Source organism: Heptranchias perlo, chromosome 8 (genome assembly GCF_035084215.1).
Source record: "Heptranchias perlo isolate sHepPer1 chromosome 8, sHepPer1.hap1, whole genome shotgun sequence".
Classification (NCBI taxonomy): Eukaryota; Metazoa; Chordata; class Chondrichthyes; order Hexanchiformes; family Hexanchidae; genus Heptranchias; species Heptranchias perlo.
Genome location: NC_090332.1, coordinates 88667932 through 88694486, shown reverse-complemented (window position 1 = coordinate 88694486; position 26555 = coordinate 88667932). Strand labels below are relative to the sequence as shown.

General features: G+C 44.5%; 1 long non-coding RNA gene across 1 annotated transcript in view; it reads right to left on the bottom strand.

Annotated features, from left to right (window-relative positions):
- Positions 1-840: 840 nt before the first annotated feature.
- LOC137324274 (uncharacterized) overlaps positions 841-26555 on the bottom strand; it is a 35031-nt gene continuing 9316 nt past the window's right edge. Inside the window, exon 2 of the long non-coding RNA XR_010963580.1 lies at positions 841-1412. This is a non-coding gene — a long non-coding RNA (uncharacterized lncRNA). The remainder of the gene's footprint in view (positions 1413-26555) is intronic.

Here is a 26555-nt window from a genome sequence, read left to right as displayed (position 1 = left end):
ACTTCTATGATTCTATGATTCTATCTCCTGGTGATCCCTGGGAGCGAATGGATCTGCGACAGAAGGCGGGGAAACCAGGTTGGCTTGCTGGGCCCTGCCTCCCTGTTGGAATTTACACACGATGGGGAGGTGAAGGGACAGCAGGGGGTGGGAGAAGATAAATAGAGGTTGGGAGGGAATGTGATGGAAGGCGTCATTGGCTGATTCACCCACCATTTCCGCTGCTATACCTCCCCCATTTGGAGTGGGAGAGCAGAGAAAAATCCACCCACATCTTTGATATGAAGTCAGATGTAGTATTCTGAGGGTTAATTCCCCATGGTCCTGCAATTTTTTTTTTTCTGCGAGAACAGGCTTGAGTCACAGGAAGAAGGGGGACTCGATATTTTAACGAGTCCTCCCAAAAGGGCCATCCCTCAAAACTGCCAACCATATCGGTTTGAGACAATGGGAAGGTCATTAATACATTTCAACCCTTCCCAGTGATATCACATATGGAATGTCAGAATGGCTTGTTTTTTTTTGTGAGCCCAGTGGGGAAGTTCACACCTAGGAGGGTGGTAGCTGGTTTGATCGTCAGCGCAACTGTGCAATCTGCAGATACAGAGAGATCGGGAAGCAACAGAGGCCCAGCTAAGAAAGAAAGACACAGTCTGTAGAGGCAGTCTCTGGTGAGATCTGGTAAGCAAGACCCAAAGATTGAAAGCTCTAATGTTGAGCATAATGCTGGCAAGATTCAAGAATGCTAGTCAGTAAAGTGTATTTAGACCACTAATGGGTGTCATGCTTTGTTATTTTTTATATTACCAGGAGCGTTATGAAATAAGTTAAAATTCACTGTAATTGTTATTGGATTTATTCACACATTACATGCAAACTAAATCAGCTTGTTGGTTTACAGTTGACCTTGTCTCACGACAGTATTCATAGTATCAGAGTATGGTTCATCACAGGTGGAGGCCATTCGGTCCATCGTGCCTGTACCGGCTCATCAGGGCTCCTATCGGAAGAGAGGAGAAACGCACATCGGGGCACATGCGAGATTTCCGTATCCAGTTCACATAACAAGTGGTTTTCATTGTTACGACCCTGGGTCACGCTGTTGTGTGACTAGATATTTGGCAATAAAGGTCTTTGTGATCCGATTCTCGTTCTGTGCTGAGCTGGCTAATGACAGTGGTGTTGGCCCTGGGCATTGGCAGCAAAATTCTGCCAGGGCCTCCACTGCTGAAAGTTATCCAGTGATGCTTGCCGGAGAGTGCATGTGTGCAGATGTGGTTGAGGACGGGATCAGGCTCATCTGGAAGGCCTGCCGACTTTGTCAGGGTTCACATGTGAATATTAGTTATTTGATCGAGGTGTCGGAGGGCACTGCAGGCCGATGGAACTGTATCTCAGTAAGGAGTCAATCCCTGCAGGAGAGGAGGGTTGAAAATTGGCAAAAGAAAACGCAGCAATTTCCTTTGAACCCCGATGCACAATCTCTTCTGTAGCAATCCCTTGTATTACGGAGCTGCTTATATGATAGAATCATAGAATGATAGAACATAAGAACATAAGAGATAGGAGCAGGAGTAGGCCATTCGGCCCCTCGAGCCTGCTCCGCCATTCAATGAGATCATGGCTCATCTGATTCTGGCCTCAACTCCACTTTCCCGCCTTTTCCCCATACCCTTTGACTCCCTCGCTGATCAAAGATTTGTCTAACTCAGTCTTGAATGTATTCAATGACTCAGCCTCCACAGCTTTTTGGGGCAAAGAATTCCAAAGGTTCACAACCCTCTGAGAGAAGAAATTTCTCCTCATCTCCAGCTTAAATGGGCGACCCCTTATTCTGAGACTATGCACCCTTGTTCTAGATTTCCCAATGAGGGGAAACATCCTCTCAGCATCTACCCTATCGAGTCCCCTCAGAATATTACATGTTTCAATAAGATCTCCTCTCATTCTTCTAAACTCCAGTGAGTATCGGCCCAACCTGTTCAATCTTTCCTCATAAGAAAACCCTTCCATACCCGGAATCAACCCAGTGAATCTTCTGTGAACTGCCTCCAATGCAAGTATATCCTTCCTTAAATAAGGGCCCCAGCACTCCAGGTGTGGTCTCACCAGCACCCTGTGCAGTTGTAGCATGACTTCCCTGCTTTTATACTCCATCCCCCTAGAAATAAAGGCCAATATTCCATTTGCCTTCCCAATTACCTGCTGCACCTGTATGCTAACTTTTTGTGTTTCATGTATGAGGACACCCAGATCCCTCTGTACCACAGCATTCTGTAGTCTTTCTCCATTTATATAATATTTTGCTTTTTTATTCTTACTACCAAAGTGGATGACTTCACATTTTCCCACATTGTACTCTATTTGCCAAATTTTTGCCCACTCGCTAAACCTGTCTATATCCCTTTGCAGACACCTTGTGTCCTCCTCACAACTTACTTTTCCACCTATCTTTGTATCATCAGCAAATTTGGCCACAGTACACTTGCTTCCTTCATCCAAGTCATTGATATAGATTGTAAATAGATGCAGCATAGAGGGAGGCCATTCGGCCCATTGTGCCTGTGCCAGCTCTTTGAAAGAGCTATCCAATCAGTCCCACTCCCCTGCCCTTTCCCCGTAGCTCTGCAAATTTTCCCCCTTCAAGTATTTATCCAAGTCCCTTTTGAAAGTTATTATTGAATCTGCTTCCACCGCCCTTTCAGGCAGCGCGTTCCAGGTCAGAACAACTTGCTGCGTAAAAAATTGTCTCCTCATCTCGCCACTGACTCTACACGGAGGCGCGAATGAGGGGAGTGTTCCAGCTTTGGTACTCTTTGAGCACAATTTCCCAATATGTGATCCCAGCATGAGCTAATAGGTCAAAGTGGAAAATCTCCCCTGTACTGTTTAGTGTCACCAGAGCATATCCTGGCACTCCTTGCCTCCTACACAATTTGGGTGCAACCAGTTTAAATTTTCTAATATCCATTCATTCAAGAAAATGCCAAGGAAAACAATACAATAAATGAACATGGGTTGAAGGGGCTCCATCTTCATGAAAAAGTATTTGGCAAACCTTTTTTCATTGGAAAATGCACGGTGCGATGACATAAATCGCATTTTAATGCACCATCGCCTCACTTGCATTCCATATTGCAGTCAAAGAGACCCATAGCTTCTCCCCCTCTCCAAACAAAGCAAAGTTATCCAATTGTTTTTAACATAAGGGAAATATCCCTAAGCCGTAACTTTAAACTAGCGCTTGGAGATGGTTCTGAAACCGACAGTTTTGGGTTCCAGAATCTCCCTATAAAAGGATCTATCTTTTCATAACCAGGACATCAATGACATTTGTGTATTCAGTCCATCAGGCGCTGACAATAAAATGTCAGCACCTTCCCCGTGAACTGGTTGCTTCACAAAATTCAGAGACTTATTTTTCACATTTCTTATTGTTGCTTTAAGCTGTGTAATGCTCCATAAATTTACTTGTAATCCTTTAAGGTGAAGAATAAAGCACAAACAAAAGAATTCAAAAATAATTAAAGATATCTAGTTGCGTGTGAGCGTGCATGTGTGTATCCATGTATGTGTGTGTGCACGTGCACGTGTTTGTGTGTGCGTCCATGTATGTGTGTGTGCACGTGCATGTGTGTGTGTGTGCAGGCAGCAATGTACTTTTAATCAGAAGTATTCGCTTCAAAAACAATTTTAAAAGTTTGTTTTAAAGTACTCCTGATTGTGAGGAGAAATTTGAGATAATCGAATTAAATCCGACTAGAAGGAAAGAACTCAACTTTCTTCAGGATTGAGCGGAGTCTCAGAAGTCCGGCCAAGCCTGGTCTCCAAACTAGAATCAAATCACGCTTTGCTGATCTGGTGTTCTGGTGCACAAATACACTGCACCAACAAATTGTTTATACCCACCAACCATGCCATCACCGTACAAACACCAAGTATATTATCAACGGGTAGGGAGAAATCAGAGAGCAAATCAACCAAGGACCCCAGACATGAACTTCTTAGCAATCAACTCGAGAGCAGCATTCCCAGCAGCTTGGGAGCAGGCCATTGGTCACCCCCACGATTAGGGAACGGAGCATGACACTGGGAGGGGAAAACCTAAAGAATCGAACGGTGAAAGGGGGAAAAATGGAAATAAGTAAAAGATCAAACAAAAGGCATAGAATCAAAACAATGCTGACATTGGTCCTATGATGCTATTGTGGATGACAACAGTGAATCCCTAATAATACAGGTCACATTGAGTGGGGGGTCATTTTGACTTTGGGCAATAGTATGAAACAGGTGATATCGGATCAGCCCCTCGTTATACATCTCTCCCGATTTATCATTTCGATTGACTTTAACGGGCATCTGACTCGATATCACCCGTTTCACACTATCACCCAGAGTCAAAATGACCCCCAGTGGATATCTGCTGCCTCTACTCTGGCCTCTGTATCTTGCGATGACAGTTGCCCATTTTCTTTTGGCACAAACTCATTGCAAACTGTCTTTCACGCTTACATGGGATATTAATCCATTGATTTTGTGATGCAATCTTTTTTGTGAGCTATTTGAATTGCTCTGAGTGCAGTGAAGAGATCGGACTGGCCAATGTTTACCGGTGGCACATATATAAATTCATGATCAGTGGCACACATATAAATTCATGAGATGAGAACCAGCTTCACAGGATCAATATCACTGTCGTTTTACATCTCAGAAATAAGTATTAAAATAGTTCTAGAAATATGACCTTTGGGCGAGTTTAGTCACTGGATGCTGATTAGGAACAGGAACTTGGTTTAATTTAAAAATAAAACAGGCTGATTATGTTTTCCCCTCTTTAGCCCATGGGTAGTGAGGCCCAGTTGAAAGATTCCAACTGCTGCTTTGGCACAGATTACTGAACTCGCCAAAGAGCGAGGCTCAAACATTACAAGTCTGTACCACACTATTATGTGCACTTATCTACTGAATTATCAAGGGAGTGTACTGTACTTCTTTGAAACTCTATCAACAAATTGATCAGCCATTATGGTATTATCAACTGTGTTGATCTTGATTCTCAGCAATGTAACATGATTATTTCAGATTAATCAGATTTAGGAGAAGAGCCAAACCAACACCATGACACTGACCACAGCATGATTAATAATGTTCATCTTTCAAAGTTCATCGATGCAGAAGCCTTGAGCCCTGGCACAAGATGCTATTTTCATGTTGGTTTTGGCATTGAATGGGGAGCATTAAAGCTGCATGTAAATCCTTTTGTATTGTGTCTTGCACCACTTCCTGCTATAGATCCTGACGTACTGGAGTGAAATAGCCGCTGCCATCAGCTCAATCACATCAAATCCCGTTCTTTCTCCCCCTCTAACGTGCCGGTTCATTAAATGTTATTTAAAGTGCACACTTGTTTTTGGGACCTGTGTCCAGGGGCTGAACAGTAAAAAGTTCTTATTTTACTATTTCCCCCCTGCCTCCAGTTTTTCTCCCTTCCTCTCCCGAAGGCACTAGCTTCTCCTTGGATGCAATCTCACGGGCCCTGGTAGCTTCACCCAAATAGTTATTCTTTGTGCTTGAGTCGCGAGAGGCGGCAGCTATTCGAGCATAGGGGGCCTCACAGCTGCGTCAACTCTTGTCATCGCCCGACATCCACATGCACACACTTTCCAGTCATGGTCACTGGGTAGCGATCGTGTGAAGGAGTCTTAACGCAGCTGGGATCAAATAACACAGTAGAGAGAGAGAATCAACCTGGAATCTTCCTGGTCTGTATGGTTCAGTAGCACACCATTCTTCTTTTATAATGACTGTGCTGTGGTGTCATTAACCCTTGGGTTACGTGATATTCTCAAAAGGTTTCTTTTGTGCCTTAGAATCATTAAGTAAGATTCCAGCAGTAACAGCCCAGCCTCCACCCTGAACCGAATCTCAATGTTCCATGCAAATAGCTCATACTATCCTAGTGCTATAAATAAAATTACTTTCAGTCTGGCACAGGTTCAGTTTCTCTTTCTGTATCTGCAGGAGGGGGAGTTTACACTTTGCACTAGTACAAGCTGCTCTTGTCTTAAAGCCAGCAGCAATAAATTAAGATTAGTCTTTGTAGTGTATTGGAATCTATTGTACAGAGAATTACATAGAACGTACAGCACAGATACAGAACATTCGGCCTAACTGGTCCATGCCCGTGCTTATGCTCAAGCCTCCGGCCACCTTACTTCATCTCAACAACAACCTGCATTTATATAGCACCTTTAACGTAGTAAAACATCCCAAGGCACTTCACAGGAGTGATTGTGAAACAAAATTTGACACTGAGCCACATAAGGAGATATTAGGACAGAGTCAAAGAGATAGGTTTTAAGGAGCGTCTTAAAGGAGGAGAGAGAGATAGCGAGGCAGAGAGGTTTATGGAGGGAATTCCAGAACTTAGGTCCTAGGCAGCTGAAGGCCGCCAATGGTGGAGCGATTAAAACTGGGGAGGCACAAGAGGCCAGAATTGGAGGAGCGCAGAGATCTGGGAGGGTTGTAGGGCTGGAAGAGGTTACAGGGATAGGGAGGGCCGAGGCCATGGAGGGATTTGAAAACAAGGATGAGAATTTTAAAATCGAGGCGTTGCCGGACTGGGAGCCGATGTAGGTCAGCGAGTACAGGGGGTGATGAGTGAACGGGACTTAGTACGAGTTAGGATACGGGCAGCAGAGTTTTGGATGAGCTCAAGTGTACGGAGGGTGGAAGATGGGAGGCCGGCCAGGAGAGCATTGGAATAGTCAAGTCTGGAGGTAACAAAGGCACGGACGAGGGCTTCAACAGCAGATGAGCTGAGGCAGGGGCGGAGACGGGCGATGTTACGGAGGTGGAAGTAGACGGTCTTGGTGATGGAGAGAATACAGGGTCGGAAGCTCATCTCAGGGTCAAATAGGACGCCGAGGTTGTGAACAGTCTGGTTCAACCTCAGGGCGAGAGATGGAGTCGGTGGCGAGGGAACGGAGTTTGTGGTGGGGACTGAAGACAATGGCTTCGGTCTCTCCAATAGTTAGTCGGAGGAAACTTCTACTCATCCAGTCGGTCAAGCAGTGTGACAAATCAGAGGCAGTAGAGGGGTTGAGGTAGAGCTGGGTGTCATCAGCGTTCACGTGAACCTGACGTTGTGTACTCAGTAATGAGCGTTTCTCACTGGATAGGCATCAACAGGTTTTACAGTTTCAACATTGCCTGCACCTTAGGTCACTTGGCAGTGCAAGAGTTAAGTTAGTTTTCGGCCAGACAACTAGATGAAAACCCAAATCAAGGCTGAACACTGTGGACGGAGAGAGAGAGAGAGAGAGGTGGGGGCGGGCGGGACTGACACGGATTTGCGAATCTGTAGAAATGCATTTTTTTTCAACCACAATTCTGGTAAATTTTCAGTGAAATCTGATATGACGAGCGCAGTCTTAGAGAAACGCACATTCAAACTTAGATGCTAATCGGCAAACATTACTGTTCTGGAGTGAGACATTTTGTGTAGAATCAGAGTACAGAGAGTCCGAGTGCAAGCTCCTGTTAACATGCTCTGCTCTGCTGCTGGTCCATTTCTCACAACGTGGCTCATTCCTTTTATCGTTCTCTCCTCACTTTGTAGGTTTTTAATTTCCTCCTCCTCTGCAGTTTTTTCTCCCGAATTACATCCTATTCCTTGTTTGGGAAGGGGGCAAACCAGTTCCCAAAGCTTTTCCAAAGGGTCACTAGAGGTTGAAATTCTGCTGAGCCCTATTTATAGTGCACTGGTTAATGCACTTGTGTAAAATGCCTATGTGTGCTATTTTACCAAAGTTGTTGATGTTAGCACTTGTTAAAATAGTGCACATAGGAATTTTGCACAACTGCAGTGCCAGCACCTTTATGCTGAGAATAACATTTCAACACGCTGGAGAACCACAAGATTGGCTTAGGATGACTGTATCTTTTCTTCCAAAGCAGCAAAACAATGAAGGTGGGCAATAAAAGTTATCTCCAAGAAAGGTTTTACATTCTGGGATAACTTCCAGGATCATGCAGGCTCCCAAATCAATAGGGGCACGGGCTCCATAACCCGTGTCAAGATCTCAAAGGAAATCTTATTAAGGTCACACCAATGTGTACCTGCTTCAATTTAGGTCCGTGACACACATAAGTGCGAAATGGAACTGGCATCATCTAGGATCCAAGTCATGTTGTGTGTTGCAGGTGACAGATCCTGGGTCAACAACAGCAAATGAAAGCTGATGATTACCAAGCAACAGCTTTACTAAGTCTCTGGGGTCCAATCAATTGCATACATGTGGCTTGCAGGCCATCTGTCCACAGTGAGGATATCTTTTCTAAAATGGAACTATGCCACAAAAATGCAAGTGATCTGTGATGCCATGTGCAAAAATCATCCCTACTGGGGGCACATGGCTTCTTCTTGCTCCTTCAGCTCCAGCTGGGTGAGCTCCCTCAAACCTGGATGGTTTTCCTGGATACGAGGCCTACCAGTAGTAGTCCCTGCTGTATCTTGCTAGCCTTTCCCTATGTATATTGTTTGAGGTCATCCCATCCTTCCTACTGTTGGCAATGGACCTCTTCGCTTGGACGTCAGCATTAACCTTTGGGCAAATCTACCGCCGACCAAGACAGCAGCCTTCCTGGGGCAATGAGGGATAGGCGCAGTCAAAGGACATGATACTGATGCCTCAGAAATTTAAATACAATGTTTTCTGTCAACTTATTTTCCCCGTTGCATTCCTAATCCTTTGTGATGCATTGCTGTATTTTTCCCCATTGCTGTCACTGTGTTCTACTGGCATGAGCCAGCTCTTCCCAGCTAAATATGGCTGAAAAGAGCATGGGTTTCTTTGGCATTCAACTTTCAGTTTGGCTTCAGTGCTCCTGAAGAATCACAGATTGCTGAGGTCAAAGATGTGATCCCGATCTTGTCGACCAGTGTGTACGAGACTCGCTACATCATTGGGATCAGACTCTTCCCACTTTTTTTTTTGATTGAGATTGCTACACTCCTGGAGAAAACAGCCATTTTATGGTTTTGTGCAAACCCTCTCAACGTCCACAGACTGATCAACCTTAACAGCACCAATAAAACTGGCTCGTGCTCTGATACTAGACCACTCGAGGCCGCACGGGGCAGAAGTTTGTTTCTGGGCGGGAAACCTGCGTCCCACTAGCCAATTCCACGGTGGGACATCTCGTGCCGGAAGTCTGCACAGAAAGTGACCGTTGCCATATTGGTTAAGGCGCCTTTTTAAGCGTCCCTGGAGGTTGCATGAAATGAAAACTGACCTCATCAAACTATTTAAACAGGGGTCTGTATTAGGAACCTTTTAGGGAAATTGGTGCCAGGGAGCTTTTGATTTGCTCCTTCTTATGCCCACTCAGCTAAACATGGCATGTGCATTCAGGAAAGCAGCAATATTTAAAGGGACTCTCACCCTCCAATAAGACAAGTCTCTGGATAGTCATTTTTGGACACTGGGAATTTTCGGTGCGATTTTTTTTGCCTGCTATGGCTGGGTTTTGGCAATTTTTGATACTGCAGAGCTGCTGCCTGAGAGCTGCCTTTTGGCAGCAGCTGCACTGTTTGACTTCATTGGCCGCAGGACGACCAGAAAAGGTGGAAATGCTGTCCGGGTTACCACTGAGGCTGCCACAGCAGCAGCACAGGCCTGTGGAGGCTCGGAGACGAGAGCGAAAGAGGCAAAGGGGCCGAGGAGGCCTCACCTCCTTGCAGATGTGGGTGTTTTCGCAACATGGTATCTCACCCCAACATGACAGAGGACGAGTGCAGGAAGCAGGCCGGCGGTCACTGACCTACGTCACTCGTTGCAGCGGCAATTGGAGCCAAACACCGGGTGCACACACAGTACGGCCTGTTGCTGTGACGGTAACGATAGCCCTCAACCTCGAGACCATGGGCTCATTCTAAGCTGCAACAGGTGACACAAGCGACATCAGTCATACAGTCACCGAGCGGGTGATGGGATGCTCTCTTCCCCACGGAGACAGCAATGCATCACCTTACCGGCTGCTGACTGGGAGGAAAGAGCTCTCGGATTTGCCCGCACCGCTGGCAAATTTTCCCCAGTTTGCAAGACGTCATTGACTGCCCACGTCCAAGAACCAGCCACGTTTTAGAACAGGAAGCGGTTCCAGGCCCTGAAACTTCGGCTGTTCTGTGACCACAGATGCAGGTCTGTGCTGGGGTCTCCGGGCAGTAGTCACGATATCTTTATACTGCGTCAGCCTTCAATTCCCTCCCGCCCCCTGCCCCAGGCCAGTAGGTGTCAGGCTGGCTCCTTGGAGGCAGGGGGTAACCCCTCTACACTTGGCTCACTGATTTTTAAAAAATTCATTCATGGGATGTGGGCGTCGCTGGCGAGGCCAGCATTTATTGCCCATCCCTAATTGCCCTTGAGAAGGTGGTGGTGAGCCGCCTTCTTGAACCGCTGCAGTCCGTGTGGTGACGGTTCTCCCACAGTGCTGTTAGGAAGGGAGTTCCAGGATTTTTGACCCAGCGACGATGAAGGAACGGCGATATATTACTAAGTCGGGATGGTGTGTGACTTGGAGGGGAACGTGCAGGTGGTGTTGTTCCCATGTGCCTGCTGCCCTTGTCCTTCTAGGTGGTAGAGGTCACGGGTTTGGGAGGATTCCTGTCAGGAGGCCTACAGAGCGCCTACCGTACATACAGAAAGACACACACAGTTTTGCTTTTACTTTCTGTCTGTGAGCAACACCACGGTATCTGCAAAAAAAATGATAGAAACCGTATTAAATAAAAGCATATTTATTATTAAAAGCAATCTTATTATTTTCTCTTATCTCACCCGTACCATGCACCAGTGCTCAGCTGATAGATCAGGTCAGTGATTTGTTTCTGGGCTGCTGTCGATACCAACTGGCTCCAAGGAGATGTGGAGGAGCAGGTGGGCATTGGCTCCTCTTCTTGATTTTCCTTTCCTTTCCGCTCAGTCTTCTTCGCGTGCTCAGAATCTTATGCAAACGAACGCCTGACCATTCAGTCGCACGGGGTCCCACTGCTGGGAACGCTGCCACCAGCAATGTTACAGCAAATTTCAGCGAGTACGTAACATGAGAAACAAGGAGATAAATTATTTTTTCATTCTTCAGGAGGATTTGTGTTCGCCCAATGACAGCGCCCAACGAGTTCTTCAGTAGTGTTCTCGGTTGCATTCAGGAAATTAGGCAGTGCTGAGATTATGGGGGGCTTTTGACCACCTCCTCCTCCCCTACCACTCCTACCTCCCTACCCTCTGGTGGAAAGCAGGCTGGTGACGCATTTAAAGAGAGGGGGATTTACCCACTTGCTTCCCACCACAAACTGGCTGACTGCCATTTTAAATTGCAGGCGACAAGGACACCCACCAGAAGCGGGCGAGTCCTTCTTTAAATATGCAGATTGGGCTCCGATGATGCCATTGGGACCCGATTGCTATTTGCACCTGAGGATGGGGAGCAGTGGTGTCTACCCTGGCTGCCAAACCCGCCCGGGTCGGATCCAGGGGCTAGAAAAGGGCCAAGTAAGGGTAAATTTAATTTTTTTTTTAACAGATTCCTTGAGTGCTCCTCTGGGTCCCACAAGGAAACCTGGGCCCTCCCCTGTCCCAGGGGTTACCCCTGCCCTGGGGATTACCCCTCCCCAGACTAAGACTCCCCCCTCCTCGAGCCCCACTGATGAATGGCCTTGTGCCGGGGAACGATTCCCCCGGGAGCCTCCGAGCTTCCTGATTTCAACGGTCAGGTAGCCGCTCCCTGACTGTTTTGTTCGGGAAGTGGGCGAGCAGCGGGCCAATAAGGCCAGGTTGTTAAAAACCCGGCCTAGCCTCCCTGCAACCAGTCCCAGACAGGACGGCCACAGGCTAGGCCACACTCCCGCCCAGGAGTAGAAACGACCCCTATATTCAAGAACAAACAAGAACTCTCAGTCATTCCCTTTTTGTTTTTATTTGCCTACCGCAGTGTACATATTGCTCAAGGTAAATGAAACTGCTTTCTAGCCTGCAAGCTCTGTAAACAGGATTTGAAAGCCATCGCACCTTAACTGGGCTTCAGAGGATTGCGCTTGATGCTTTTTTTTTAGATGCAGACTGTGGGTGAGGTGAGGTAGAAAATTCTAGACAAGTGTCTGCGGCAGCATCTTCGGATCAGTAACCGTGGGCATGGGCTAAGCAATTTGTTTGATTAGGGCATCAGAGTGAGAGACAGAGAGTGTAGTGGAGTATATCGCCCTCTCATCTCATTTACAGGTCTGGAGGATGCGTGAGGCCCTATTACAAGGGACCTTTTGACACAGGCCACCCCCAGGTGAAACTGCTCTGCTCAGTCACCTCCTCTTAAACCTGGTCAAACGATATGCTGTCGTAAGTCCTCTAATGCCTGACAATTATTAATCCTCTCGGCAATATCGGGACCTGCAGGGCTCACTTGCTTGAAACCATGCAGACGGAAAAGGACAGCCGAATTTTATATTACAGAGATTTTCCAAAAATTATCATCATAGGATCCTTCACAATGGGTCTCCCTGTCTGGTTACAAACTCAGAAATAAGCCAGGCCTTTTGGACAGCTGACAGGTATTGCTGGATTATTGATGCAGCAGGTGGATCCCCGCAATTAGCAATAAACCACACCGTGTCCACGCAAAGATAAACAATACTTCGTAGAGAGGCTGAATTTTCTAACCAGTGTCAAACGGGTACAATTTCTATTGAGACAATGAAATAAAAACAGAGATGGTACAAATGCACAATGGGTCCATCAGCATCTAAAAGGAAAAATAAGAAAGTGTTTCAGGTTCTAAACTATTCACTACTAAGTTTTGTCTCAGAGTCCCACCTGAAGCGTTAACCTATTATTATAACAATTCCTGTTTTTATTAAATTGGATTTTCAAGAGTTGACATTCACGTATATATTTTATGAAATCTTTGTACATTTTGATTACACAGTTGCTTGCAGAAGGAATATATTGATAGATCGAGGTTTCTCAGCATGGTTGTGCTAGGGTTGGGAGCAATATTTGCTTAAGAGTTGAAGGAATTATATAGAATTATTTAGAATTTGTAGCACAGAAACAGGCCATTTGGCCCAATTAGTCTATGTCGGTGTTTATGCACCACAAGAGCGTCCTCCCACTCTATTTACTTCATCTCAACATATCCTACCGTTTACTTTCTCCCTCATGTACTTATCTAGCGTCCCCTTAAATGCATCTGTGCTATTTGCAACTACCCCTTGTGGTAGCGAGTTCCACATTCTCACCACTCTCTGAGTAAGGAAATTTCTCCTGAATTCCCTATTGGATTTATTAGTGACTGTCTTATATTTATGGCCCCTAATTCTGGTCCCTCCCACAAGTGGAAACATCTTCTCTATGTCTACCCTATCAAACCCTTTCATAATTTTAAAGACCTCTAGAGAAAAGAGCCCCAGTCTATATGAATGTGTGTCTTCTTGCTCAGCAGGCTCAGTATGGGTCCTACCTACTAATGGTTTGAGTTGGGCTCCTGGTCCTTGTCTATCTATGCGTGGGTTTCTGTTGCTGAGCTACGTTTCATCCTGGGAGGTGCTGTGGGTGTTTTTGGAGGTTGGAATTTGTGCTAAATGAGCCTCCAAAAATGAGGTTCCCCAGACTGCTTGGTATGTCTCCAGTTCCAGATGGCATCCCACACATTCAGACTGGGATTGTGTCCCGTAGTTGCTGCAGCCACATGTTTGTTGTGGGGAAGTCTGCATCTCTGCCTCAGTTGGGGGTGGCAGGGTAGCGAATGGACCTTCTGCAACTGGCAGCAAGCATTGTCCTAGCCCATGTGCAGTGTTGGGGGGTGGGGGTTGTTTCTTAGCAGGTAAACCTAGCAAAAAAATGGACCTGGCCCTCTGGGCGATTGTTTGTGGTCCTTGAAGGCTTCTGGACTGCCATGCAAAATTGAGGGGAATGATCATACTATGTGTAGGGGGAGGGTATCCTCTTGGCTGGAGTACCACTGGCAATCATATGGTATGAGGGAGGGGTGAAATTCGTGACGATTAAGTGGGACATGGGGGTATGCGGTATGGGGTGCTGAGCCTCTGTTTCCATACCTTTTGCTATTCCCCCTCCCTAGTGGCGTAGAACTCATTCAGATTCCCGATGCTGTCTTTTGACATGGAGGTGAACTTGGTGCAAGTTCGGAGGTGGGTGCGCCAGGATCTGCCAGGGTGAGTTGGAAGAGTTTTAAGGAGGTCAACTCACGTCGGGGTCTGAAAGGGTATTGCTGGCATCATTTTCTAGTTTTATTTCAGATTTCCAATCTTTATGGTTTTTTCTTATTTCTTCAAAAGAGAGTACTTCTCTTTTCAGTCTCCATATTATTATGATGAAAAATGAAACCCATTATAGGTAAGAATATGGTTTAAAACACTTCGCCCTTTTCAAAGGTTCCAAGTGCTTGCTTTATGAATTTGGTTTAAAGCAATTTCCCAGATGTGTCAAGAAAATAATAGTCATTTTATTTGAATACAGCGCACTGAAAAATATTGAACTTTGGTTAATAACTCTTGAAAACATTAGCAATACATTTACTGGATGCATTCAATAATTAAAAATAGGGACATTTTCATTTGCATATTAACAGTATTTTATAAAGCTACTTAAACGAGGGCAGCATTTCATTGCCAAACTCAGTCACTGCCAACCATGATTATTTTGGGTGAAATTGTACTTTGTAACAAGAATACTCATGTTTAATGTTTAGACAGGTAAATGCACATCATCTCACAAATCATGCTATGTTCTACTCAAAGGAATAGGGTTTCTGCGTAGTACAGTATTAGTACAAAGTATTCTTCCATTTTAGTTCAGGAACAGGCATTATCCTACTGTGCCTTTCAACTTCCTCTACAACTTCATAGCTTGGACTGCAGCGGTTCAAGAAGGTCCAAGGGGCAACTAGGGATGGGCAATAGATGCCGGCCTTGCCCACATCCCCAGAATGAATTTAAGGACAGTAGAACCTCAAGCCAATAGAATTGACCATTAGTGAGGTGACTCCTAATCATGCTTGTGCACCATAACACACTAATAGGATAAAACAGCTTCTTAGGAATGATACAGTGATGTGGGCTAAGTTTGGACAGCTCCCAATGCTACAGATGGTGAAACAATACGCCACAGCACTTGATTGTTCAAATATAAGCTCTTTTACTTATACCGTGTGAATATTAGCAAATGCACACCTAACATACTTATATACGTCAATGTCTTTGTTAAAATAGTGGACAAAAGAATTTCACATGAATGCTTTAATCATCTAAATGCTAATATTCACACAATGTAAATTCAGGGCCTAAGTGGAATTTGAAAAAATCAAATCCAGAGGCTTATTATTTCTGTCAGGATCACTTTTTAAAATATTTTTTTGACCCTCTTCTACCTCTAAATACAACCTGCCGCCATTGCAAAGCAACTCTTATTGAATAGGTTTTGTTAGTAGTCTCTTTTCAGGGGGATTGAACGCTGTCTAAACTTGTCGTTGTTGTCTAGACTTTAACCCACATTACTTCATCTTTCCTAAGATCTCTGTTATCCTATTAGAGTGTTATGGTGAAGGAGCATGAGCAGGCTTAGGGCACCTCAATTCTATTAGGTAAAGGTCCTACTTCTAGCCCACCCCATGGCTTCTAGAGGAAGGCGGAAGGTGCCATCAATGACTCTTTGGACCTCAATGGGAGAAGTGCCATGAATTTAGGTTTGCTTTGCTTGCTTGAGTGAGTTAGGGGCTTATCTCCTTATTCGTAGCATTCAGAAGGAAGAATTCACTGTGATTTGAGGAACTCCAGCCGCTGGCATGGTCTGAAATCAACCTTTACATTCACAAGTAAAAATTTAGGCCCTGGACCACATCTCGCTTACAGACTGGGAATGTCTCAACTACCTCCAGATTCCCATTTCTCTGGTGACTGTTCATGAAATAAGCATTTATATAGCGCCTTTAGTGTCGTAAAATGTCCCAAGGCGCTTCACAGGAGCGATTATAAAACAAAATTTGACACCAAGCCACATAAGGAGATATTAGGAGATACAGGCGATCAAAAGCTTGGTCAAAGAGGTAGGTTTTAAGGAGTGTCTTAAAGGAGGAGAGAGAGGCGGAGAGGTTTAGGGAGGGAATTCCAGAGATTAGGGCCTAAGCAGCTGAAGGCACGGCCGCCAATGGCGGAGCGAAGAAAATCGGGGATGCGCAAGAGGCCAGAATTGGAACCTCTGATGTGATTGGAAAATAATCGGAATGGTGTTATACAAAACCTTTAGTAATTGTTGCTCTTTTCAATGTCCTCATATTGTTCTTGACTTTTTATTGTTATCTTCTTTCAGGCTCTGTGAGAACCTGATGTTACTGGGGTCGACAAAACAAAGCAATGTTAAAAAGAAGGGGTATTTCATTCACGGCGCCAATGTACATAGCAAGAAGTGTGGATTCCATTTCTGATTGTGTTGAAATGCAGCCTCGCACAATAGGCTTTAAAAAGGGTGTGCGTTTGTTTTAAAAATATAACATGTAGTGTCTCTGGGCTGACAAAGGCTGGTCTGAAGTTGATCTCTGTAAATAACATATTCGCTATTTGTGCACTTGGCGGCAATGAATATAAACTAGCCAGGCCGACACACTTAATCCTATTGGTAATCCCTTGTAACACACAGAATTTAAAAACAAAACATTTGTCCCTTGATATTTTTTATATGTGGAGGGGAGGTGGGTGGAATAGACAGAGACAAAGATTCGAATGCAATCCACATATACGGAGGCTTATGCAAAAGCCATTGTTTATAAATACTGTGAAGCCATTCACCCTGAAACTATGGGGCAAATTAGCATGCGCCCAGCCCAAGGGTGTCAGCAGTACAGTGAAGGATGCTTAGCTCTTGCTGGGAGGTCAGTCGGCAAGAATGCTCTGTCAGGCGGCATGTCAAGATTCCAACATTCACCACTTCTTGCTGCAAATAGGTTCCGAATCTCAAAAGGGCATAAGGACTACTGGATGCATAGGTGCTGTTTTGCTAAACACGATTAATTAACAGCGGTGGTGCCTGAAAGGAGAGAAGAGCAGGGACATGACTGATGGTGAGAAAGATAATTACTTGACTGTCACTGGCCAGTGTTTTGATTAGGAAATGGTTGTCCTCCCTGGTCAGATTATCATATTTCCATTGCTCCCTGAGATTTTATGATGGGTTCAGGCTGAACAGCTCATTGTCAGTTATTCAATACTAAAAGACCTCATGCATCCCAATTCATTAAAACACAGTGCCTTTTACAACCCGCATTAAACAGGGATGACAAGTGGAGATTAATGCTAGTCTTAAAGTGACACAACAATTTAATTGTCATGAACCATTATGAACTGAAATCCTCTGCTACACTTTTTGTGCTGGCGCCAACGATGCAGAAATTGTGTGACATTTTCAAAAATTGCAGCTGGTTAATCAAGTTATTAAAATCGATGGCCATGGAGTGACAGGATGTGGGCTTCTGCCTGTAATTAAGATTCTCATCCTTGTTTTCAAATCCCTCCATGACCTCGCCCCCCTCCCTATCTCTGTAACCTCCTCCAGCCCTACAACCCTCCGAGATCTCTGCACTCCTCCAATTCTGGCCTCTTGCGCATCCCCGATTTTAATCGCTCCACCATTGGCGGCCGTGCCTTCAGCTGCCCAGGCCCTAAGCTCAAGAATTCCCTCTCTAAACCTCCCCATCTCTCTGCCTCTCTCTCCGTTAAGGCGTTCCTTAAAACCTACCTCCTTGACCAAGCTTTTGGTCACTTGTCCTAATATCTCCTTATGTGGCTCGGTGTCAAATTTTGTTTGATAATCGCTCCTGTGAAGCGCCTTGTGGACTGTTTACCACGTTAGAGATGCTATATGAATGCAAATTGTTGTTGTTGTAACTCTCCAGGATGTGAGTTCCTGATGTGAGGCCTATCGTCATGGGAGCATGCTGGCTAGAAGTCAGGTTACTCCGCAAAGTGAAGCAGGGAGAATCAGAACACTAGTCACCTCAGGGCCATGTTTCATGCACCTCCTTTGGGCTGATTATATATGTAGGCAGGTCTCTGGTACAGAAAAAATTCCCAAAACAACAACAAGTTGCATTTATATAGCGTCTTTAACGTGGTAAACAGTCCCAAGGTGCTTCACAGGAGCGATTATCAAACAAAATTTGACACCAAACCATGTGAGGAGATATTAGGACAGGCGACCAAAAATTTGGTCAAAGGGATAGGTTTTAAGGAGAGTCTTAAAGGAAGAGAGAATGGTAGCGAGGGGGAGGTTTAGGGAGGGAATTCCAGAGCTTAGGGCCTAGGCAGCTGAAGGCACGGCCGCCAATGGTGGAGCAATTAAAATCAGAGATGTGCAAGAGGCCAGAATTGGAGGAGCGCAGAGATCTCGGAGGGTTGTTGGGCTGGAGGGAAGTTACAGAGATAAGGAGGGGGCAAGTCTATGGAGGGATTTGGACACGAGGGTGAGAATTTTAAGGGGCAGAAAGTAGAGAATATGACTTCCAAGAAACCCACCATGAATAAACAATGCTTATTTATGTCTTCTCAACTGGTGAAGACACGGAGCTGTTCTTAGGCAGCTGTTTCTCACCAGCTGCATAATCTTTCTGAACAGCTGGCTTTGTTTCCGGTCAGCCCTGAAATTACCAGCAGCCAAAAGTTCACCACCGGACATGTGCAGAAGCTAATGTGATGATGTCAGTGATTTATGATGATGACATCATATCACATAGGATTCAACAGTGATAAAATTTGGGTGTTCGTGGCCCATAATCAGAAGTTTCACTGCAGTCAGCGTGTGATTTGATTCTGCCTCAACCGGCAGTGAGAAGGGACACATCTTTCCCACTTAAACCATCATCTAAATGAAGAGTGACTCTCCTGTATGTCAGTGGTGTGTGTGTACATGCCAGATAAAACAGGCACAATAAGCAGCACCAGACAAGCAATGATCACTAGGCGACTAGTGAACAGACACTCACAAATAATGTAAAAAGGGTCAAACGCCCTCCTCTCCCTCGCTCCCACCACCAGAACGCAGGGTAAAAGACAAAAAAAAAACAATTCACATGTCGGAAATACAAAACTCCAGCGCGGCCCCTCATTACTGGGGCTTCAGTTGCAGGCAGCAGCCAGTTGCCTGCCATTCATTATCATTGCGCAGACTCAGGGCAGAGGGAAGTTTTTATTTGTCGTTTGACAGACTTGAAGGGGTTGGTTTTTACTGTTTGCCCCCAGACGGTGAACAGGGTCAGCGGTGGGTCAGACGTGGGTACATCCTTCTCCACTTCCCATTCCATTCACTTCAACGGATAGGAAAAATCGGGCGGGGTGTGAAAGAGGCGGGAACAGTTAAAATCAACCCCCACTGGTCTTTTTAATTAAAGAGACAGGCCACCCTAAGTCCCAAATTCTTCAAATTTAGTAATATTAGGGTATTCACGAGTTAACCTCAAATACCCTCTTCTCGGAGTATTGTGTATGTCTAATCACTCCTGGTTACTTTACATTTTCTTGCTTGGAAGAAATAACATCAGTGGGTCAATTATACCAGGTAAGGCTCTGGGCATCGATCGTCATTTGAAGGAGGACAGGTCTGACAACTGGATGTGGGGGTCAGCGCAGTCAATTCCTGGTGCCCTTGATTTTCTCTCATTAAAGCTAATGACTGGAAAACTGGAAAGGGCCGTCAATTGGGCAGGCTGACCTCTGTGCCCAATCGTCCGATCTGCCCAGCCATCGAGCAAGGGTCTGCACCAGGGGTGCAATTTATCCCATAGAGATAGAAGGACCCCAAATTCCTTCTGGTCCTACTCCGCTGACATGAGCATGGCAGGTCGGCAGACAGCTTTGTAGACTATAGATGGAAAAATTAAGCACCGCATCTTAAATAATGTCATTATTCCACAACCCCTGTTGCATGGGTGATATATATTTAACTTTGCTTTCGACAGACTGCCAAGACTGGAAATGAACGTGAATGGATGTTCAGATTTATTATTTAATGGACTTTCTCAATCTGCGCTGCAGTTGATCAAATATTTGCAGCAGTTGTAAGATAACGGTGAGTTGAGAGAGGCCTGCCCCCTCTTGCAGTGTACCTCTCTCTCATAATGCCCAGCTCAGCATGGTTATGATGTCATGCTCAAATGTACAATGGGGCTTTGCACAATTGTGTAATGCCATTGCAATGAACTAGTTTCATTTGGATTACATTGAATTCAGCAATATATTATTCAGCGAGACAGATAACTGCAAACATAGCTCAGTGTTTGCCTACTGTAAGAACATTAGCTGTCGTCTGCACCACAGAACCTAAAGGACCACGTGTGCTGTACCATCAACAGGGTTGAAGTTGGTTACGTTGCTTTGTATATCATAATGTAGAATTTGTCATCTCCCAACTAAAGAATGCCCGCCCTATTGCACGACCCTGTTATTGAGTGTGTACGTCTGACCTCTAGGTCAGAGATTACACGGTATGATTTATGGTAACTTCTACAGTCGCACTTACCTTCTACATGAGTTATAAGATAGAATATAGTTAATATTCATAGGGGGAAAAAAATCTCAAAAAGTACTGGCCAATCAAAATGGATTGCAGTCCCATGTTGAGAATGAGGTCTTTGAAACCATATGGGACGACAGCCCGGTGAGCGAGGAGGCATTCTTAGGAGGCAAAATTCTGTTAAACAAGGTTTTGTTCCACAGTTTCATTGTGTTATTTCAACGTTGCCAATTGAATGTTAATATTTAAATGATGATGTGTGGTCGCTTCTCTGAATTAAAGAAATATGCCTTATGTTTAGTTTTCTCAAGACTATCAATTTTTTTTCTCCATTTTCTTCCCTCCCCTTCCGAAGGTGTTGACTCTTGCTGGAGCCCAGGTTCGAAGGTCACCAGCGACCCTCCAGTACCGTCCCGAAATGGCCGCCCGAGACAGAGAGTGCTGTCGGCCTTTTCCTCCACCGTGGTTGATTTTTTCCTCACCCAATGCTGGCACACACCTTGCCCAGGGAGACCGAGGCCAATTGCAACACTCCAACCTCTGATCTGGCATGGACTTCAGTGCTTCCATTTGGATGTCACACAGATCAAACAACTCAGCGCAGACAGGGAATTCAGCCTGGGATCTCCTGCTCTGCATTGGTTTGGTGCTGGGCTGGATTGTGCCTTTACCCATGTGGCTCCCTACGGAGCTTTGACTATCCTTTTTTAATCATTAATCATTCACTGTAGAAGGGATTCATCTGAGCAACTCTATTGATAAATTCCAGTCTTCAATTAAATCCTTTAAAAACTTTGCATCCTTGTTTGCAAGTAATAATCAAGTACACCCTGCTCTGCGAGGACCACATTGTCCATGAAATTATATTGTGAAATTAAGGGCTATCGGGGAAAGGGCAGGGGAGTGGGATTAATTGGATAGCTCTTTCAAAAGCCGGCACAGGCACGATGGGCCGAATGGCCTCTTTCTGTGCTATATGATTCCAAAAGAAAAATAAAAGAAACTCACAGGAAGAAATAGATGGGTTGTTAGTGATGAGCTGGAATTCTTGAATTTTGTGACTGTAATTAAATCGCCTGGAAGTCCTTAGTGTTACTTCCTGTGACGTAGTGATAGATGTGAAATGAATTTTCAAAGGAGCAAATGTTTATATAATGAATTATAATATAGAATATAGTTGATAGCCATGGTAAAAAAAAATCCTAAAACATGCCAATACTTCCCGAACGCCAATGAAAATGAAGTGCAGTCACATGTTGAGATTGTGATTGCTGGACGTGAAACCATTGGGGACTGCAGCAGGGTGAGTGAAGAAGCACTTTTCCCCCTAAATGTTCTCTGCCTCTCTCCTGATGGTAATGGGTCAGACCAGCTTATGAATCCATTGGCACTAGTAGCCCACTGGTACCTTGACCATGTGTGTGAGCCTAGACTGTGGGTTGCATTCAGCATCCTACACTGTATATTACTGGAATACAAATACATATCTTAGTGGGATCCAGTCACAGTTAGACGTTCTGTTTATTAGGGGTGAACACCTCAAGCTTGGGTTCAACATTGGAAGCGAATTTTAATCTGACTTTAAGTTATCTTTGCTTTTGATTTGGCTCTTCAAACCTGAGATAGAAACCTAGAGCATTGGAATTTGATCCTTCAAACTGTATCCAAAGCCAATATCACATGGCTCAACGCTACCCTTGACAGTGCAGATAATAATTACCCCCCAAACAAAATGTTCCTGATAAGCCCGAGTCCAGACATTGCCTCTTTAAATTACGATGTATGTTTTGGCAACAAAGCAACTCATCGGGTTTTCTACAAATCATTCCACAAAAGTATAATGCTGGATATTAAGAGATAAACATTATCTAAACATGATGAAGAAAGGCTTGGATTGTCCTAGTTTTTGAAGTGGTGGGGGGAATAAAAGTATGTTACCACAGACCTTGAAAAGTTGAAAGATTAACTTGGAATAATAGAAGGAATGTCACATTTCAGTAATTAATATGCTTTTGATATTTTCTTTTTCTGATTCTCCTTGTTCTGTCGGTACAGTACATTCCAGTTAACTCTGGCTCTTTCCAAAATGGCCAAGTTTGACAGCTCCTTATACTTGATCTTGAAAAATAACCTATTTGGCATTCCCTTGGCTCCAGTGGATGATTTCAATGGGAAAGAATGTGAATGATACGTTGAAAATAAATATGCACAAGAAATTACAACTATGTCTGAATGACCCTCTACCTTGGAATGTCTCGAACTGTGAGAATTATAAGGACAGGAAATATGTGAATAGCTTGACACTTGAAAACTCAGTATTCCTTATTTGGAGTCTACAAAGACATGAGAGCCCTAGTTATATAAACTGAAGGCAGAATTTCCTGTCCATTACAGTTCTGGACCTTGAACTATCCCATTTATAGTTTCCTTTAAAATGATAGTAAGTATGGGGACATTTACTAAGCAATCATTACATCAAACAAAAGCCAGCAGAGTAAAACATGCTTTTCCTTACAGAAAATACAGCAATATCAGTTCCATTCAGTGGCCTAAGGTTCACTTGATGTTTGATGGGAGCAAAGAGGGGAGAGAGAAAAAAATGATGACAAGGCAGTTTAATTGGAGATTGTCCATTCTCTATGATAGTGATATGGCCTTTCACGTTTAACAAAGGATTGGCTTCTACGGCTTGTATAATCCTTCCAATTTGCTCCCCTCTTGTCCTGAAGGTATTGGTTGATGCTGAGCTATGTCTTTAGAGTGTCTGCAGTCCTCCAGTACTTGACGCTAATGACCAATTCTCATGTGTGAGTCTGGACACTTCCGGGTCCCAAATTCTAATGGTGCCATTGCGTTGCTCAGCTAAGCACCACTGGAGTCGCTGGCCCTCAAGTAGCACCAAGACGGAGCACCGAGATAGGGTTAGAAATAGCACAGAGAGGCACCAGAGGTATGCATGGTGGTAAAATGATGTGACAGTTTTAAATGTAAATGTGCACAGTAAACATGTGATATGAAGTCCAGTGTTCAGAAGTACATCTGTTTTTTGTTTGGTGTTTATGTTTGAGACGATGTTTGAAGATCAATTTGCAATGGAACACAAAATTCCTTCTATGCCTCCTTAATCAATCAACTGCCTCCTTAAGCAGATCTATTCTGATACATCCTCGAGGGAATGATTGGTCTGTAGACTCTGGTGGAAGGGTACCTCCCACTTAATCGTCTCCTTTCGTGTAGCCTTATCTCGTGTGCCTCTCTCATTTCCTCTACCTCCTGCTCCTGTTTTGCCTCCATCATGAGGACATATATGGGAATGTCAGTAATGAATCAGACGGTAAGGGCTCTGTGACAGAAGGTTTCCTCACCTGAAATTGTTGAAAGGCAGCTTGCAGAATCCTTTCCCAGCAGAACAGCTGAGAGAATCGTTTTGATCAAAGCCGAGATTTCAGACAAAGCTTGTGGGCAAAGCCTGTGAACTCAACCACTTCCTGGTTTGACAAGTCATGCAGATAACTTATCCCTTCGTTTCTACAGGATTTGGTTAAATCGATACAGTTCAACAACAATAACAACTTGCATTTATATAGTGCTTTTAACTTAGTAAAATGTCCCAAGGCGCTTCACAGGAGTGATTATCAAACAAAATTTGACACCGAGCCACATAAGGAGATATTAGGACAGGTGACCAAAAGCTTGGTCAAAGAGGTAGGTTTTAAGGAGTGTCTTAAAGGAGGAGAGAGAGGTGGAGAGGTTTAGGGAGGGAATTCCAGAGCTTAGGGTGGAATGTCTGGGACAGATGCTTTTGCCTTCATTATCCTGTCATTTACATACAGAAATAGGGAGGGAGTCACGTGGCTGTGTAATCTTGCTAAGGAGTTCAGATGATGTGATAAACCCAAGACCAAGACTTGAGCTATTTCTGACTGTGAACTGCGTCTTGAGACTGGGTTACAGCCTTGAAATCTGTCTCAGGTATCCATTGCACCGGTTGTTATTTATAACATGGACTACGGGATTTCCTGACGAAAGTGGTGTTGGTGAAATCTGATTTTGGCGGTAACGGGGAACAGGCAACGATGAATCGGCAGCCCGTTTTACACTCCACCCGATTTACTTTCCCATTGGGCGGGGTGTAAAACAGGTTTGCCGATTCGCTATTGCCCGTTTTGCACTAGCACCAAGGTTGGATATTACCCCCATTGCCCCTTAATCTGGTATTCCCAATTCCACAGTTCATATTTTGATTAGCAAAATCTTCCTTAAGCCATTTGCTTTTGAGAAACAACAGCCTGTGAAACCGTGTTGAAAAATTCTAAACAGCAAACTTTAGTGGACGACTGAATTACAAACCAGAAGAACAGAAAGAAGCACAGTCTTAATAGGACAATTGTAAACAATTTTACAACACCAAGTTATAGTCCAGCAATTTTATTTTAAATTCACAAGCTTTCGGAGGCTTCCCCCTTCGTCAGGTGAACGATGTGAAATAGGACAATAAAGGGCATTTCAGGAATCTACACTGGAGCACACACAGAGGGTAATTTTGACTTTATACAATAGTGTAAAACAGGTGATAGTGAGTCAGCAGCCTGTCTTACATCGCTCCCAATTTTTAATTGGACTGACTTCAATCGGGGAGCGATGTAAAGCAGGCTGCCGACTGACTATCACCCATTTGACACTATCGCACAAAGTCAAAATCTACCCCCGTAGACCTTGAAATGATACGGTCCAAAGAGTAACATACGAACACTTAACACATTCACATTTAATTCCTTAGTCTGCTATTTCAACTGAGGTGTTAATCCACTGAAAATAAAATAAATGTAATTTGAATGTGTTAATCCCTCATAAACCAATCTTTGCACAGCATCATTTCAAGATCTTGGTATCTGCTGATGAGCAGGTTTTCCCAGCAACCAACACAGCGGTATTACAATGGAGTTTTCAGAACAGCCTCTTGTCAGCCTGCTTATAAACTCTTCAGGGAGGTGGCATCAACCTTTTAAATACCTGCTTACCGTTCTCAAACTTGCTCTTAAGCAAAGCACCAAGTCTTGCACATGCTGCAGGTTCATTGAAACAATTTCCGATTTATCTGAAACTGGACTGTTGCCAGTCGAGTGCATTCCTCAGTGTGTATCGAGCGTGTTAGTGGGACTAAAGAAAGAACGTGCATTTACATAGCTTCACGCACAGTGATGAGAATGTGGAACTCGCTACCACAAGGAGTAGTTGAGGCGAATAGCACAGATGCATTTTAGGGGACGTTAGATAAACACATGAGGGAGAAAGGAATAGAAGGATATGCTGATAGGGTGAGATGAAGTAGGGAGGGAGGAGGCTCGTGTGGAGCATAAACTCCGGCATAGACCTGTTCATAGAATCATAGAATAGTTACAGAAAAGAAGGAGCCCATTCGGCCCATTGAGCCCGTGCCGGCTCATTGTAAGAGCAATCCAGTTAGTCCCATTCCCCCACTCTTTCTCCGTCACCCTGCAATTTTTTTCCCTTCAAGTATTTATCCAATTCCTTTTTGAAAGCTACGATTGAATCTGCTTCCACCGTCCTTTCAGGCAACACATTCCAGGTCATAACTACTCGCTGCGTAAAAAAGTTTTTCCCTCATGTCGCCTTTGGTTCTTTTGCCAATCACCTTGAAATCTGTGTCCTTTGGTTCTCGGCCCTCCCGCCAACGGGCGCAGTGCCAATGGACTTCCAGGCCACCGTCTTTTGGCAGAGACATTTACCTGAGCGCCCATCTGCTGAGGTGAATGTGCAGGTTTCCATGGCACCATCTGGAGATGAGCAAGATGATGTCCTGGCTAATATTTATCCTTCAATCAACGCCACAAAAAAAAAACAGATTAGCTGGTCACTCATCTCATTGCTCCTTGTGGGATCTTGCTGTGCGCAAATTGCCTGCTGCATTCGCCTAGGAAGCACTTTGGGATGTCCTGAGTCTGTGAAAGAGGCTATATA